At 33.5% G+C, this 16,533-nt stretch overlaps 1 pseudogene; it reads left to right on the top strand.

Moving 5' to 3' along the window:
* Positions 1-13,397: 13,397 nt before the first annotated feature.
* On the top strand, positions 13,398-14,167 carry LOC101711999 (glutamine synthetase pseudogene; annotated as a pseudogene).
* Positions 14,168-16,533: the final 2,366 nt, after the last annotated feature.

The following is a 16,533-nucleotide window of genomic DNA, read 5'->3' as shown; positions in this document are numbered from 1 at the left end:
CTATTCTAAGCAAGCAGTTCAGTTGACTCTGGGGTAATACACTCATGGAATACAATTTGAGACAATATGGTGTGGAATTGTATAAATAGATTTCAGATACTATGTTTTATATATTAGCCACTGATACATCTGTCATGTTAGTAAAATATATGGCTCTTCTCCCTAAAAGCACAGTTACCTGCATATATACAAATTTGGTCTATTGCTAGACTTCTTTTTAAGACCTACAACAGACACCAAATTAAGAGCATCAGTGTTTAGTGGCATACTTGTGACTCATTTCTACCATGGCCTTATCATATCTATTTTTGAATCTTGTCATTAAAAGGCATAGAACCACTGACCTTTGTTAAAGAAATCGTGGGATTATGTTTTTGTGTTTATACAAATAAGGATAATTGCAGGAAATTTTCTATAGATAAGTCCTATTAGTATTAATCAGAAAATCATTCAAGATCTGAATCAAATTTATGATCAGGAAATCATGGTGAAATTCCTGAATCTTCTCTTTAGTTTTCCATTAATGCATGTTAGCTACTTCATATTTCTGATCTCTCTCTTTCTCTTTGTTTGTACTTCTCCCTATCTCTCTACTTTCTGTCCCTACAACACTCCCTTTTTGCTCTATCCTAGAACTTTTTTATGTCATATATTCTTCATGGAGCAAGTGGTTTTATGATCTATTTATATTAGTATATTCAGCATTTCTGGATACGAGTATATAATTAATTTACTGAGTGGTGAATGGCAGCCTCTGTTATTCCTGAAGTGAGAGATTAAACTATGAAAGACAAGTATTGTGCGTCAGACTCAAATCTGTTATAACAGAATATTGTTTTGGGAAGAATATTGGTTTGGACTCCACACAAATTTGAGCTGTGTGATATTCATTTAGTGACAACTTATTTTTGCAAATCCACTTGAATTAGACAAGCATCATTACCAATTTATTTGTTCATTTGACTTTTGAAAGAAATTTATGTAAAGATACTTAAATTTGGAATTCATTGGAAACCACCATAAAAATAAATGATCCTTAAAACAATTCAATTATTTAAGAAACAAAGTTGCACAATGTTTGTCTTTCATTCACAAAAGTCATAGTGCTTTGGAGTATCTATTCCTTTTGCTTAGGTAATTAGTGCAATAAATTTCCTTAAAAATTTACAGTGGTTAGAAAATGTAATGGGCTAAAAGTTGACTAGGATATAGGTTTGAAAGAAATTTCTATAATATTCATTGATGTTAGGTAGACAGAAAGTAAAGGAAATAAGTTGGTGGCAAACTCAACATATAAATAATTTTAAAAGCAAAAAAAAAAAAAAGACAATAGGGAACAGGCAGCAAGATCTCATGCAAATGGAAGGGGGTCTAGAGATAGAAGAGGAGAGGAGAGGGGAGAAGTAAAAGAATTAAATAAGTTAAGTACATGTACAGGACCTACTCCCTAAAATGAATGTATATATGTGATAATAAAAAAGCTATAAGAACAGACTGTAACGAATAGTATTGTTATAGTAATGTATTAGGCACCATTGAAGGTACACACTAGGTAAAGATCACTTAATTCATAATTGTTAACCTTGCATTGGGCCTATTATTGCTGTTTTCCTCATTAAAAACTTCATTTATTCAATACAACTATATATAAATATGTAATATATTTTGTGGGATATACTAGAAGTTCCAAGTCTTGATTGTTAAGAGTGTTCATTTGGGAATTTTTTTGATACCACTATACCAGTGGTGCTGGTCTTCTTTTGAATATGTAAAGTGTCTGGAAATTTATTTAATAATTTTAAGGCAAAGAATGCTTCTCTCCATCACCTAAAATTCCTTCTCTCACTCTACATGAAGCATATGAATATTATACTTACCTGCCTTCTTTAAGGAAAAATATTTCTTTCCCCACACCACAAAAATAAAATACAAAAAATTGGAGTCAACATTTACTTAATTTTTTTTTTTTTTGTACCAGGCATCAAACTGGGGACCTTGTGCTTCCAAAGCAGGCAGCAGAACCACTGAGGTAAATTCTGACGCAACATTTACTTAGTTGATATAATGATTTCAGAAGAACATTTCTTGAGTAATACTATTGCAGATGGCTAAGTTAGTTAAAAATTATAAGGCAGTTAGACAACATTGTCCCCTTAGCATAGAAAACAATTGAGGCACACTGACTGAAGGTTAACATTATAAAAAGACAGAAACTACTACACCCACCTACTTCCACTGGGGATGAATAGCAGTGATTAACATTCTAAAAATTCATCAATCACTTTAATTGGGGACTTTCTGGGAAATCCATGTACTTGACTGCTTCCACATTTGATCTCCATTTAATTAATAGTACTTGGATGACTATATTTTTGAACTTATTGTGTGGTCATGGTTTTGTCCTGCCTCATGCCCACCTTGTGATTTCCATTGGATCTTATGGTTTTGTATCTGCCTCATCTCAGGGCTTTGCCCCATAAAATACCTTTGAGAAGCAGGGTGGGCCACCAACCCACTTTCTAGTACCCCTCTGTCTCTTACACAGAAGCTATCTTTTTCTCAATAAATTCTTCATACTCTTAACCTCCATTGTTCCTAGAATTCATTCTTCAGTTTTAGAGAACACAAACTCATGTTTCAGATATCTAGCAGGTTGGGAGTTTTAATATTTTCCTTATTTAGATTATTTGGCTCCCTATATCAATAATGTATTAACAGTGAAAAAAATGATAATATCCTGTGAAGTAAAATTGATAGGAGCCTGGAATAGAGGTGAAATTTGCTTCCAGAAGTTAAGTCTTGGGGATTACCTCAACATCAAATTTCCCAATGCATTAAGTGCAGGAAAGAATAGGAATAATTGAAAGTATTGTACTTATCAAAGTAAAAAATAAATAATATGAAATTTTGATTTTTAACAGTTATTCAAATTTTAAGAATTTGGCAGCACCATTTAGATTAGAGGTTACCAAAAAAAGGGGCAAATAAATATCCTTAGTCTTTGTGGGACACTCAGTAACTCTTGCAACAGCTGAACACTGTAAAACAAGAAATTAGTCATAAGCAAAAGGTAATTAAATGGGTCTGACTGTGTTTTGATAAAATATTAGATAGAAAAGCATGTGGTATGGTAGATTTGAACTGTGCCTGCGTATGGTTGATATCTGTATTAGATGATAACTTTTTAGTAAGTTGATATTAAGTAAAGTACAAATATGAAGATGTTAGCTGAATATTTCAAGTCATCTCTAGTAGCTCCTGAATGCCTCACTCCTTTTCTCCCTTCATCATTTCTATAACATATATTGTTTTTTATTGCTAGCAGTAATGAAAATATATTTAAGAAAGTTTAAATGGGCAACAGTTGAAAGTGTACATATAATGTAGAAATTATTGAATTTAATAGCAAAAAGACTCAAACTCAGTAAGTTGGAAAGACAGGAAACAATTATGATTAAGCAGTATATTGAAAATATACAAATTTAAAAACTGGTTAATATATATTCAGGTGGATAAAAAGGAGGCACAATTTAAAACAACAGTTGTGAAAAAATGAAGGTTTCAAATTTAAGGGGATTACCCAAGGAGGAAAAAAAAATGACATTTTTATTAAATCCTGATTTCGCTACTTGGACAAATATTTCATCTGTCTGAGTTTTCTTATCTATAAAATAAATGAACTCAAAATATCTGCTTCATTTTCTTTTACTTCACTTTTTTTTCTTTTCCTTTTTATGTAACAAACAACTATATTCTTGGAAACTAAGGACAATTTCCATCTATTTTATGGGGAACAAATTCAGCAATTTGTAAATTAGCCATTGTTGCTTATGAACATTCACCTTTGACTAACACAGAATTTAGAACTAATGATCAAGTTGAACAGGGAAATTATTTCTGACCACAAGGAGGCTGTGCTGCAGCTAACAGAATAGCAAACAAAAGGCTCCTCCTAGCTATGATCCCTTGCTCACCTAAAACATGTCCATCTGGGTCTCACTCAGACTTGCTGGACATGTTTTCCTCCATGGTCCTTTGTTCACAGTGGAGTTTCTGTGACCCCTGCTTCCTGCCATATCTAAATAAGGTGAATCCTAGTGTACCTTTCTATGGAATTGAATAAGCTGAATGTATTTACCTCAACCAATGAACTAATGTTGAGTGTCTTGCCATTGTATCCTACCCATCCTTTCCCAAACCTATATAAACTCTGTTAATTGCCAAGACCCTACTGATTGCTTTGTGGAAGCCTGCTTCCAACTTTCAGGTTGTGTGCTCGATTCTTTTTGCCTTGACTCTGTTATACCACCTACAGCTACAACACTGTGAGTTATATTTGCTATAATAAAGTCACCAATAAAATTGAGTGGCCACTTTAATTTCTCTGGATATGAGATGGCATGTGATTGTCAATAAATTACTTATATTAAAGTAGACAACTAGAATTCCATACAATAGCATTTAATGAGAGAGAATATATAATACAGTTTTGTATTTGCATCATACAAAAATTATGCTGCACACAATAATTCTTTTTGCATTAAATATAAAACACCTATATTCAAGCATACTTGCTTATGTACACTTGCTTATGTGTAAACAAGATTAGATTAGGCATACTTGCTTTTGTATAAACAAAATTGTGCATAAATTGTATATGTACTTGTTTTGAGCAATATAAGTATAAGAATAGAAGGTATCTTTCTATTCTGTTAATATTACCTGTAACAGTGAGGAAGAAAATTTGATGAGCAGACAAGTGAGTTAAGAGAAGAATAAATATTTTTAATAAATATAGAGTAAACTGATCAACTCCATAACTAAACAAAGCAGATCACTAAAATCTTAGCTGAAGGATATGAAGGACTGAAATGGCCTCACAAAAAATTTCCCAAAATAACTCATGTTTTAAAACTAGAAGAATCAGGACTACTTTAATTTGCATAAAATTCTTAATAAAGTACAAAAAGTAAATTTATAGTGCTTTCATTAATATTAAATATTTAGGTGTACTTTTAATGGTACCTTATAATAAATGTATGTTGTCATGATAAGCATATTTTCAAGGCTATCCTGCGATTTAATTGAAATTGTAAATAAAAATTTAACTAACTTGCAAAAATATTTTAGGAATAGTATAGCTAAAATCTAAAATTCATTTAAACATTATTGTTTAAATTAATGGTAAATTTTGAACACAATATAATTTCTGATTCCAAAACAATTGATTAAGTTTTGAAGTTTTGTAGTCCATAAAGTATATAAGGCAAATTCCAAAGTCTTAATTGGGTATTAAGGGTATTGAAGGGTCAAAGTTGCACTCTAGGGAGTGAATAAGAATTTTATCAACCATTCAATAATATTAAAAAAAACTTCACATTGGACAATATTAGGACAATAAAACTAGTTAGAATTTTATATTTTGATCATCATTGAACATTTAAAAAGCATAAAAAAACTTTGAAATTCTACTAAAAGTTACTAAATTTTATCCTCTTATTGTTTATACATAATTTTTGTTTTTCAGCTTACTAATCTTGCATTTAAAAGCTAGAAATCATTTTTGTAATACATAACAATTGATTCAAGTTGCGTACCTATAGATTTTTGGAGCTGTCATGTGAGGAATAAATTCAACAATCCATGCAACTTCAATGTCATGATTATTAACATTACGTTTTTATTGCTAATTCATGTATTGCACTATTTCATGTCTCTTAGTTACTCTAAAGTTAGTACCGAATCGGTTGTTATCCATCACTGAAATAAGTTCTGCTAAATTCATTTTGAAAGTAAATTGGCCCATGTAGAAGAAGTGACAGTTATGAATATAAAATATAAAATACAATAGAACTATTAAAAATAGGTAATGACAATCATACACTTATAGGAATCAATTGATTTTTACTGAACTTGAATTTTCCTTGCAAAATGTATATGATAAACAAGATTGATGGAAAGATGTTCAAATAAATGAATAACTACTATATTTACATTCTAAGAAAGAGATCATTAAATATCATGTTCTTTGGGGATTAATTTCCATTAAGATCATAGTTTTAAAATCTGTTCAAATTTTGAGCTCAAAAAAGATAAAATATTTGCAGGAGTCTTTTCCTGAAAACATTTTAAATTAATATACTTTTCTATCTCCTAAGTTACAATTATATTTAATGATTATCAGAGGTATAGTTAAATATATTCAATAATAATAACTTAATATTTTTTGATAATAGTATTACAGGGCTTTTCCTTTTAGATGAACTTAATTTTCTTTATTCAGAAAAGCAGCTGATAATCTCTTTCTATGTTTGAAGGGAAAGTTCAATCATTGAAATGTTCCTTTAGAAAATGTTGGCGTTTTGAAGTATCTATTTTACTGAATGTCTCAAGTTAATTTCCAACCTCCCTATTTCTTTTCCTTTCTTTCCATGCATACACACACACATGCACACACACGCACATGATGCAGACATACATAAGCACACACAGACTTGCATGCACTCGCGCGCACACACACAAGTGCATACTTTATCTGTCTCTACACATTAACATCCTTTAACTGTGTCATAAAACTCCCTGCTCCCTGTCACTCATTCCTGCTTTGTTGTGCCTTCTGAGAATATCATATTTCAGATTTTCACCAGTAATCTCACTTTGCATCCTGTAATGCTTGAAGAATGGTACACAAACTTCTGACTGGAAAGAAAAATAAACCAGCGAACATTTATTTTTCCCCCATAAAGAAAGTGTAGAGACAACAATTTTTATTTTTGTCTTTAACCAAGACAATCTCCTTTTTAAAATTTTATTTTATTTTATTGTTTAGTTTTATTGATACACTTTTTTTTCTTAAATTATTTCATTGGTACATTTTAGGCATACAATATGTTTGCATTTATCATTGGGTGCTTGTACCTGTACATGATGTATCTTGGTTCTTATTTTTCCCCATTCCCTGTCCACACTTTTGATATACATAATGATTGCATTCATCATAGGAAATTCTTATCTCTCATAATGTATCTTGAATATTTTTTTCACATTCCCCTCCCTCCCTTAAATTTTCTTTCCTATCCTTATTTATGAAAGCTGTTTCCAATTTTTTTATTCTATTCTCTTTTTTCTCTTCCCTTCATTCCCTTCCCTCTCCTCTTCCCTTGTTCCCCTTCCCATTTGAATATTTTCTTTCTGCTTCCCAAAATCTGTGCATCCATTTACCTAAAAATGTCTCAAATTTATCCTTCTTCATTATAGAGTAGAACTCCATTGTATATAAAAACCACATTTTTTTATCCATTCATATGTTGATGGGCATCTGAGCTGTTTCTAAGATTTAGCATGGGTATGCATATATTGCTGTGCTATGATACTTTTAACTCTTTCAAGAAGATATTGAGAATGGGAATACCTGGCTCAAATGGAACCTCTAATTTTAGGTTTTTAAAGAATCTCCATATTGATTTCCATATTAGTTGTACCAAATTACAATCCCACCAACAGTAGAGAAGGGTTCCTTTTTCCCCACAGCCTTACAAGCACTTTTTATTGGTTGATTGATCAAGGCAATCTCCTATATTCTCCTAGCTTGTCTCTCTGCTTCTATAATTACTTTTTTAAAAATTGCTTCTTTTTAGGAGTTAAATCCTTTTTTTTTTTCCAAAGTATATTCACATCCTAAGCCCTCATGTTGGGATATGAGAATATAAGCTTGTTTTGAAACACATAATACCTTTTTAGATGACATCAAATTAAGAAGAAGTCACTCTGGAATATAGCAAGGCAGAATCCAGTGAGTGGTATGCTTACAAAGGGGAAATTTAGACACATAGGAATAGAAGAATACCGCTATGTAGAGATGGAAACAGAGACTGGAGTGACTCCTCTATCTGCCAGGGGATATCAAGGCCATTAAAAATTACCAGAAGCTGAGAGAAAAAAAATAAAGTTCTCCAAAAAGCTCAAAACAAAGTTTGCCCTGCCAACATTTTTATTTCAAACCCCTAGCCTGCAGAACTTTAAGAAAATAAGCCTCTATTTTAAGCCTCCTAGGTTGTACTAGTTTGTACCAGCAGCTAGTAAATTAATACAACCACATTCAGTTAGGAATCACAGAGTGGCAGACAGCCCTCTGTTTCTATCATGTATATGTTGTCAACAGAAAACTCTGAGAGATAATTTAAAAATACATTCAAAATTTTTCCCTTTCTATGCCCCAAATTATCCAGTGTATCTATATTATTCTCAAAGTAAAAACTAATATAGTATACAGACCCAGTTTTTCTTAGTTCTATCTCAATTCTTAGACTTTCCAAAATTCTCTCTCCTTTAAACAATGGCTCCATTTCCTAAAGCAGACATGAAATTCCATTTTCAGTCTCCAACTCTGTGGATTATTTCTGTGTGGGATGTTTTTCTCTCAGAGATTCTTGAGTGTAACTCCTTTACTGCCATTATTATGCAGCTGTTGCTGCTTCTTCTTACACCACTTAAACCTAAATTATCACATTCTAAAATTCTGTGAACTTTAAATAAATTATTTTATTACTTCTTATCTTTCCTTGTTAAAATATTTTTAACATCTCAATTTCTCCTAATTTAGAACTGTTCCATCCAAGATACTAGAAACAAGCCACATGTAGCTATTGAATTCTTATAAATTCAAAGATAATATGTATTAATGAAAAATACATACCAAGTTTCAAAATTTTACTGTTCAAATCATGTAACATATGTGATTGTTTATACATTGAAATGATAATATTTTGGATAATAGATTTAACTAACATAAAATTTCAACTTTTTTTTACTTTTAAAAATGTAGCTTTCATGAAATTTTAAATTACATTATGTTTCATGAATTGCCTCCATTAAATTTGTATTGGAATAGTCATGATCAGGATAAGGCTTACCTTGAAAGGGAAGAAGGCAAATTAGTGCTAAATGTTTGCTAGTATGTTCCTGTTTTTTTCAGACAACTAGTAAATATTTTATGAAAAAAGTTCTCTATGTTTTTAAATTAAGGATTACATTATTTCATAATGAATTTCATGACAGTGTATACTCAGAAAGCACAGTTTAAGTAATCTCAAATTAGAAGTGTTTGTTTTGCCAGTTCTGTGAATTGAAATAAGTAAATATGACCCAATATTTCCAAATGAATATATTTCTCTTATCTAAAGCCAAATGCATACCTTTATATTTTTATCTTACTTTGAAAGAAAATTCTTTAAAATCTTTTTCATACATACAAGCTTGCACTATAGCACAAGTGTAGCTATAAATCATAGGTAGTGCATGTGATGTGCTTCTAAAATAGCTTTTTATCATCTTCTAAAGTACATCATTATTAGACATCTCAGGTGCTAAAGAATCAAAGATGAATCTGCTACTTGACTACAAAGAAAAACAAATTTCTCTAGTTATTTATTTGTGTTTTATGTTGTTGTAAAAACACAGTATAAGATCTACTACCTTAATTTTTAAATGTACAAAACATGTTGTTAACTACAGGCATAATGATGTACAACAAATCTCTACTAAGATGTAGAGATCTTGCGTTACTGAAATCTTATCTCATTCAATAGTAGATCCTTATTTCTTTCTACTTTTTATTACTGGCAACTACCTTTATATTCTCTAGTTTTATGACTTCTTTTGCTTAAATTCCTTTATTGATACATTTTAGGTATACAATACGTTTACATTTATCATTGGGCTTGTATCTATACATGATTTATCTTGGTTTTATTTTTTCCCCATTACCTATGTGCCCTTCACCCCCTCCACCCTTCCCTATTTACAAAGACTTTGTTTCCATTTTTTATTTTTCTCATAATTTTTCCTTTCCCTTCTTTCCTTTCCTCTTTCCCTACTGCTTCCCCTACCACTTTGGACCTTCTCTTCCTATTTCAAATCATCAATTTTTCATTTTAATCATTTTATTCCTTATTTACACTTTCAGATTCTCACACTGGAGAAACTATTCAGTATTTACACGTGTGTCCTATTTATTTCACCTAAGAGTAGGTCCTCAATATGCATCCATTTCAATGTAAATGTCTCTAGTTTCTCATTCATTATGGCTGAGTAGTACTCCATTTTATATATATAAAAAAAAAACCTTCTTTATCCAGTTTCCAGTTGATGGGCACTTGGGCTGTTTCTACACTTTAGCTATTACAAACTGTGCCGCTATAAACATGGGTGCACATATATTGCTGTGGTATGATTCTTTTAACTCTTTTGGGAAGATACCCAGCAGGGGAATAGTTGGATCAAATGGGACCTCTAGTCCTAGTTCTTTGAGGTATCTCCATACTGATTTCCACAGTGGTTGCACCAGTCTACACTCCCACCAATAATGGAGAAGGATTCCTTTCACCCCACACCACCGCTAGCATTTGTTAGTGGTTGATTTCTTGAGAGAAGCCATTCTTTCCGGGGTGAGGTGGAATCTCAGTGTTGTTTTCATCTGCATTTCTTGAATGACCAGTGATGTTGAACATTTTTTCATATGTATATTTGCTGCTTTTACTTCTTTGTCTGAGAAATGTCTGTTCATTCGAGATGCCCATTTTTGAATTGGGTCTTTGAATTTGAGGGGTCTGATGCTTTTCACTTCTTTATATAGTCTAGATAGTAGTCCTTTGTCTGAGGTACAGCTGCTAAAATTTTTTTCTCAAATTGTAGGTTGTCTCTTAGCTCTGTTGGTGGTTTCTCTTGTAGTACAGAAGCTTTTTAATAAGATGAGATCCCAGTTGTTGATTCTTTGTGCTGCTATCCGTGCTACTGAGGTTTTGTTCATAAAATCTTTCCTATGCCAATGTCTTCAAGAGTTCTACGGAACTTATCTTTCAGCAAGTTTAGTGTTTCTGTTTTAATATTTAGATCTTTAATCCACTTCAATCTTAGTTTAGTACATGATGGTAGATATGGGTCTAGTTTTAATCGGGCAGGTTGAAATCCAGTTTTTCCAACAGAATTTATTAAATAGGCTATCTTTCTTCCAATGAGGTTGGTTGGCTCCTTTGTCAAATTTTTAATTCTTTTTCCTACTCTTTTCAAATTTTTATTTTTCTCCTTTTTTCTTTCTTTTCTCTTTCCTTTCTTTCTCTCTCACACTTGCTCTCTTGCTGTCCTATATTGTTCTTCATCTGCCTTTTTGTTCCTGTTCTGGTCCTAATTCGGATTTCTTCTTTATGTTTGTTTTCTTCTTCTTCCTTCCCTTGGCTCTGTCCTCTGGCCTCACTACTAACCTTCCTCTGTCCTTCTATCTATCTATCCCTCCCTCCCTAATTCCTTCTAACTCCCCATCCTGAAGGGTCTTAAAGTTGCTATATTGAAGAGTTTATTCTCTATAAACATATGTTGGGTTGGTCCTTGATTTTGATTTAATTCACATGATTAGGGGTGATAGATTAATAACTATCACAGACTGTCATATTCTAAGATGTACTTAATGCTATGGTGTTGGTGATTGTATCACTTGGGCTAAGGTGTTGTGATTGATCTAATCAAATGTCCTTCCTGGTATAATGGAAATGAGACAGCCTCAGAGCCATTAGAGACTCAAAACCTAAAGACCATCTATATCTGGAAGACACCTCCAAGAAGCAATCATTCCATAAGGGTTCTAAATACAAGCAACAAAGATATTTGCAATAAGCAATTTGGAAATATCAACCCAGGAATTAAACCAAGGATAGTACCAAAAACAAAAAAGGGAAGATATTTAAACAAGGCACAAACTCAGACTTCCACCCCACCAAGGGTAAATTCTGGGGGAAATGAGATGGAAAAGTCTAATAATTAACCACCTGGACACCCTGAACTGATAGCACAGGAAGTAACAAAGGAGGTGAATGAGGCCCTAGAAAAATTCAATTACAGAAATAATTTCCCAGATAACTACAGAGTTGATGAGTAGAGTGAAAGACATGATTAGAGGCTCTAGAATAGAAACAGATAAAAAAATAGATGAGCTCAGAAACATGCCGGAAGCCATGAATGCCTAGCATAAGAAAGATATGACTATCTTTATTAGATTTTTCATATAAATAAAATAAGGAATTATTTGACCTTATGTGACTGACTTATTTCACTTAGCATAAAGTTCTCAAGGTTGATCCAAGTTTTCAACTGTTGCAGGATATCTTCCTTTTTTTGGCAGGGGGGTCCTGGGTATCGAACTAGGGTCCTTGCGCAGCAAGTGGTGAAATCACTGAGCTAAATTCCTGGCCCTGTCTTCCTTTTTAATACCAAATATTACCCCATTCCACAGATATGCAAATGTTTAAAAGGCATGTAAAAGGATTATATGATGTTACCAACAAAATGCAATCAAAGCACATGATAACTGAAAGAGAATATGAATCTCTGGAGCTACATAACATGTTGAAAAAAAGAAGTGATTTGCATACTAAATATTATTATGATAGCCTAAAAATTGTCCAATTTTTGTCAGAATTTCTTCTGCAGAATATAAATATATAGATCAATAGATTAATAAATAGATGTATTTGCTTTTTCCTACTCCTTTTTGCTTTTTCTTTCTCAAATTCCATGAAAATTTTTAAAAAGGAAAGTGTTTTCTAAAATTTTAATTTTTTTTTTTTTTTTTAACCAGGGATTGAACTCAGGTCCTTGCACTTGCGCAGCAGGAGGCAAAAACACTAAGCTAAATCCCTGGCCCTTAAAATTTCTATTTTTATATTTCAACAGAAGAAATAATATTTTGAAGTATATTTTTTAAATTAATGTTCCTCAAATTACAGAATTTTAGCAAATAACTTAGTTTTTCAGGTTCTTACTATTATCTCTAAACATGGAAACATCATAGGAATATTCTCCATCCAAATGAGTTTCCAGAAAGAAATACCTGGCACACTTAAATTTAGTAACTGAACGGAGTTTAGTAAATTTAATTATAATGGAACATAGGAAAACAAGAGTTGTCCCTGATGAGTCACTGGAGGCAGAAGGATGACTTTGCAATAAAATCTTGTTCATACAAGTAAGTCTAAACAGACAAGATAGTCCAGCAAACTTTGGCCTGAGAAACTTTTTGGCTTAAGAGTACCAGATATTCCAGTAACCAAGGAAGAGAGTGCCATCCTCCCTTTGCCTTCTCTCCATCTCCTGCAGCTCTTACTGCCTCCAAACTTGATGATTATGTTGCCTTAGCCATTTACTTTACCGCTTTGAGATGTTAAATCCTTAAGTTTATGTTGAATTTTAATTAAGTTTAATGAACTTGAAAATTTATTTAAAGTATCTTTGACCCGTAATAAAAGCTGAGGAAAGAGAGCCAAAAATGTGAGAAGAGCATGACATCTGAGCAGAATGCTGCCCTCTCCATTCTTCATGCCTTGCTCCTCACCTGCTAACTACAATGAACATCTTCCTCTGTGCCTACCTTAGCAAGTTCCCACCTGAACAAAGGCACCAAGTAGATGTTCATGTCCTTGTCTCATGGTGACAAAGCCTAAGCCATGGATATCTGGATTAAAGGTACTGGAGAAAGACTGTCCTGCAAGACCCTCAGCCTGGACTGTGACCCCAAATGTGCAGAAGAGTTTTCTGAGTAGAATTTGATGGCTCTAGGATTTTCCAGTCTGAAGGCTGCAAGAGTGAGATGTACCTTATCTCTGTTGTCATGTTGTGGGACCCCTTTCACAAAGATCCCAGTAAACTGGTATTCCATGAAATTTTCAAGTATAATCAGAAGCTTGAAGAGTCTGATTTAAGACACACCTGTAAAGATAATGGACATGGTATTCCACCAGCATACCTGGTTGGGAATGGAGGTTGCTCTCATGGGGACAACATGGGCAAATCTTTGATTAGCCTTTCAACAGCTTCCCTGGGCCCCAAGGTCCATATTTATGTGGAGTGGGAGCAGACAAAGCCTATGACATGGATACTGTAGAGGCTCATTATCAGGTCTGTTGTATGCAGCAGTTAAGATTAAGGGGAAAAACCCTGAAGTCATGCCTGCCCAGCTGGAATTCCAAATAGGACTCTGTGAAAGAATCTCCCTGGCAGCCTATTTCATCTCACACCACATATGTGAAAACTTTAGAGTGATAGCAACTTTGAGCCTAAGCCCATTCCTGGGAACTGGAATGGTGCAATCAGCCACACTAGCTTTAGCACGAAGGCCTGAAGTACATTAAGGAGGCCATCGAGAATCTAGTACCACATTCACACTTATGATACTAAGGTGGGCCTGGACAGTGCCTGCTGCTTAACTAGAGTCCATGAAATCTTTGATATCATTGACTTTTCTTGTAGTAGCCAATTGTAGTGCATTTTCCAGAATGTGGCAGGTAGAAGTGTTACTTTGAAGACTGCTACCCTTTTTCCAGCAGTGGCAAAAGCTCTCTTCTGTACATGTTTTCTCAGTGAAACTGGCGATGAGCCCTTTCAGTACAAAAACTAAATGGACTAGACTTCCAGTCATTGGGCCCCACTACTTCTGCACCTTAATCCAGCTCTTCCCAAACATAGAGTCATCCTACTTGTCCCCATTGTATCTCAATTACTGTAATAATTGAGGTCTTTTTTATTCCTTGTGCTGAGTTAATTTTCCTTTCTTTGGCCAGAACAAAAGGAATTAAGTTCTTAATCTTTGCACACCCACTCACCCCCTCATTCCCCGTCATTGAAATCGGTAGGGAAACCAACCGCTGCTTTTTTCTTCATCAAGTGTGCTGGCCCAGTATGTGTTGCTATCCAGACAGAGCAGATGTGTTCACCAAAGAGCAAAGGAGGAGGGGTTTTATTTCTTCAAGATGACCAAAAGGGGAAAGACTTGACTTGGGTTAAGTGAGGATCTTTCTCTTGGTGGGAAGGCCTATTTTCTAAATTATAAGTAGAAATTAGAGAAGGAGAAAGGTTTAGGGGATAGGGAGGAATGCCCTTCCTTGGGCTTTTGCTGTGGCGATCCCCTACTTGGAGCTCCATGCTCTTCCATGGACACAAAGCTAATAGGTAAACTGATGGATGTCCCTACCTTAGAAGAAAAACTTCTTATTGCTTGGTCTCCTATTTATAATACAAAGAGTAGTATTTGTATATCTAAATGTAAAAACAAAAAATTACTTATGGATATGTAGATTAACTTTCATCTAAAAGGAAAAAAATCATCCCGATCACTGGGTGCCTCATTTGGTTTATATACAAGGATTTCCTTTTGGGTAGAGGTGGGCCATGTGGCTTTAGGTCATTCATTCTTATATAAGAGTCTCCCTGCCCTGCCCATCCTTCTGTAGGTGGACACTTAGCAGGTGAATGCACAGCATTAGCAGTTATCTGAGTCTCATGGCTGGGTTTAATGACACATATACACCTGGCCATACCTGGTGCTCAACTTAAGTGTGTCACTGACAAGGTATATTGGGGTGACTTTCTGGTGGGGCTAACATGTCATTAAAGCAGGACCTTTGATATATAAAGTTTTTAAAAAGCAAAACAAGTTTAGATTTTCATCAAATTTTTAGGGTTTTTAAGTCTAATTTTAAAGAATTGCCTATTTGCCTCAGCTCTTTCCTTCCACTCTGCATGTGGAGCTGGGACAGGTCTGGAGTAAAAACACTTGTGATTTTACATTTTGATGTCTTTCCTACCAGTGCAGAATATTACTTTCTTAAATTCCCTAAGGAGATGTTTCTTTCATAATAAACCTAAACTCCACCCCTACAAAAAAACTACGGAAATCAATCACACTTATTATTAGAAATACTATCATTAAATTTCTTAGTTATGGGGAATTTATGAAAAGGGAGGTAAATAATTAGAAATAAATTAGTTGATTTCACACTGAGTAGTTAATCAGGAAATTTTCTTGACATTGTAAATAATCCATGGCACTGGGTGCAGTGGAAAATTAAAATTCAAGATGGTATATAGTAAAGGTGAATTTTCTACAAAAGCAGTTAAACCAGAATCTAAAATAATCAATTTTGTATTTTTTAAGATCACTGCAAAGACAGCTTACATGATGAATGTTGTGAAAGACAGAGTGACTTGAAAAATCAGTTAGCAAAATATATGACAGGCAAATCACACTCCTCTCTAATAAGGGGACAAATCATTAGATATTGCCAATCTAAAAGTGAACATCTAAAATAATCAGAAAAAAATTTAATCAAAGCAGAAGTGTCATACATTTTTAAAGTATAGTTCTTCCATCAGAATTACTAAAGTCACTCTTTTGCCTTGGAAATTCCACACAAAATGAATTCATAAGTGAAGTTATAATTCTTGTTTCTTTTGTGAGCTACATTGATAGGGGGTATACACTTAAACTACCAATGCATTATTTCACAAATCTCTCATTTGAACATTTCAAATGGTAAAGAAATGTTAAATTGAATATTATAACTTGAAAAGGAATTGGAGTTATATGTGCTATTTTTAGTTTTCTAAAAAGAATCTCTATGGTTTTGTTCAGAACAGAGTGTCTTTTAGCAAACTGCAAAGGGAAAGCGTATTCTTTAACCAAGCTGAGAGTGAAGCACTTTCTGCTTT

The sequence above is a fragment of the Heterocephalus glaber genome, unplaced genomic scaffold (assembly GCF_053883595.1).
Source record: "Heterocephalus glaber isolate CG9 unplaced genomic scaffold, H.glaber_assembly_v1.0 deba00001666, whole genome shotgun sequence".
Taxonomy (NCBI): Eukaryota; Metazoa; Chordata; class Mammalia; order Rodentia; family Bathyergidae; genus Heterocephalus; species Heterocephalus glaber.
This window is presented reverse-complemented; position numbering and strand designations above follow the sequence as displayed.